This window comes from Genypterus blacodes, unplaced genomic scaffold, assembly GCF_046128005.1.
Source record: "Genypterus blacodes isolate CSIRO-AG114 ecotype Tasmania unplaced genomic scaffold, CSIRO-AGI_Gbla_v1 ptg000158l_1, whole genome shotgun sequence".
Lineage (NCBI taxonomy): Eukaryota > Metazoa > Chordata > Actinopteri > Ophidiiformes > Ophidiidae > Genypterus > Genypterus blacodes.
Window position 1 is genome coordinate 797501 of NW_027466959.1, and position 2019 is coordinate 799519.

Genomic DNA, 2019 nt, shown 5'->3' on the forward strand with positions numbered 1-2019 from the left:
TCACCTCCATGATGAGCCCACATCCTGTCAGCTGGGTCCAGGATAGAGTGTGTGGATGAGTGTGTCAGTGGGAATGACAGATAAAAAGAGTCACAGCTCCGGGGCTTCCTGAGTCTGATAGTGTGTGACTCTGTCGGTCTCGTCACTGCCTGTCAGCTGAGAGTCATGAGTGGGCAAGGAACGATCCACTCTATGTGACTGCAGACTGAGTGAGGTCAATCGGACTGATGTGGGGATAAAATCTCCTCCTCCTCCTCTTCCTCCTCTTCCTCCACCTTCTACTAGTATAGACGTTCCAAATGTAAATATGGACATTAAGTTAGAGATCCCAGATCAGTTCCAATCCACTCACACCCTTCACATGAACTCACTCTGTCAGAATAAGAAAACTTCAATTTGTACCAGTAAGTATGACACATTAAGGTTTATACTTTGATTTTTGCCAATTGGAATCATGAAAGTACACAAAATGGCAGAAAATCTCCAGGGAAAATGTTTGATTCTCTGTCAGATCTTCACTCTGTCAGGTAACAGACCTCCAAAGAGAACCCAGGTGGAGACGTGACCTCCAGGGTGATTAGAGAGAGGGTGTGTGAGCCTGGTGTGTGTGTATCTGGTCCAGAGCGGTGCCACCTCACGTCCTGCGTGTGGAATTCCTCTGCCGTGAGCTCAGCTTCTCTCCGTGCCGGGCGGCGATCCGGAGAGGGTTTGCCTCTCTCCTCCCTCTCTCTCCCCTCCCTCTCTCTCTCTCTCTCTGGTGCTGCAGGCCTCGCTCGCTCCCTCCATCTCCTCATTAGCCTGCCTCAATACAATGATGTGGGCATGTTAGGAATGTGAGAGTGCACCTCACCCCCCCTCCCCTCGCCTCACCCCCCCTCAAGCAGAAACCTCCTTAACACCTTCTGCGTCTCCTCAAAAACATTGGCTGCCCTCCTCAACGTCACCCTCTGTCCTCACACACAGTCCTTCACATCTGCAGACCCCCCTCCCTCTCCCCTCTCCCCTCTCCCCTCTCCCCTCTCCCCTCTCCCCTCTCCCTTCCCTCCCAAACTAAAGCTCAGTCCCCCTTCCTCTGAGCTTCTCGCTGCTCCTCTTCACGCTATCATCGCCCTCAAATTCTCCTGAGACGTGGTACCAGGCTCAGGGAGATAAAAGTCCATCCCTCCCCTCGATTCAGTGCTTTTTCTTTTTTGCCAACACTAACACAGCAGATTCACTTAGAAGAGGGACAGAGTTTGTGTTTCTTTACATTTAGAAGAATTGTTATGCTGTTTTGCTTTTTGTTGTCAGTGGAATTTGATCGTTTGTGTGGATTTGTTTGCCCTAAAAACGACCAAAACAAATCAACCTGAACAAACTAACTCCTGATCCTGAGGTGTGAAAGCTTTGTTTGATATTATTCCATGACTCAACAGCCATGGACAAGTGGAATCTTGGACTGGAACCAGGTCTTCCTCCTCGCTGGGAGGTTCTCAAGCACCGGCAAAAAAATGTTCTACTTTGTCAAAGTAACCGTAAACACCATTTATCTGCCGCTGGCCTGCGTCGCTCCCTGCGTTTAACAGCACAAACCTGCGTGTTGTTACGTTTGGGATGACATGTATGTTGTCAGGGTGATGATGTATGTCGTAAGAGTAAATCCTTCCCTTACACACACACATATGTATCTTCCTCTCTACTCTCTCTCTCTACAGAACGCCCATAGAGGGAGAATCCACGTCACGCTAAGAGTAATGATGAGCCGCCGAGCATCCCACACCTCCTTATCAGCAGCCTGGTACCAACCGGAGCTACATCTGGAGCCCGGAGTGTGTGTGTGTGAATGTGTGTGTGTGTGTGCCGTGTGTCAAGAATTCTGCCCTGTTTAAAAACGTTCCTTTCCTCTATTATGACTTTTAAAAGTTTGTTGTTGACCTCTTCCCCGCTTCCTTGTCACGCCGCCATCTCTCCCGTCTGCCAATCTCAGAGTGGACAGTGAGGATGAGTGGGGTCAGATGTCAAATGGAGGAAGGAGATGGC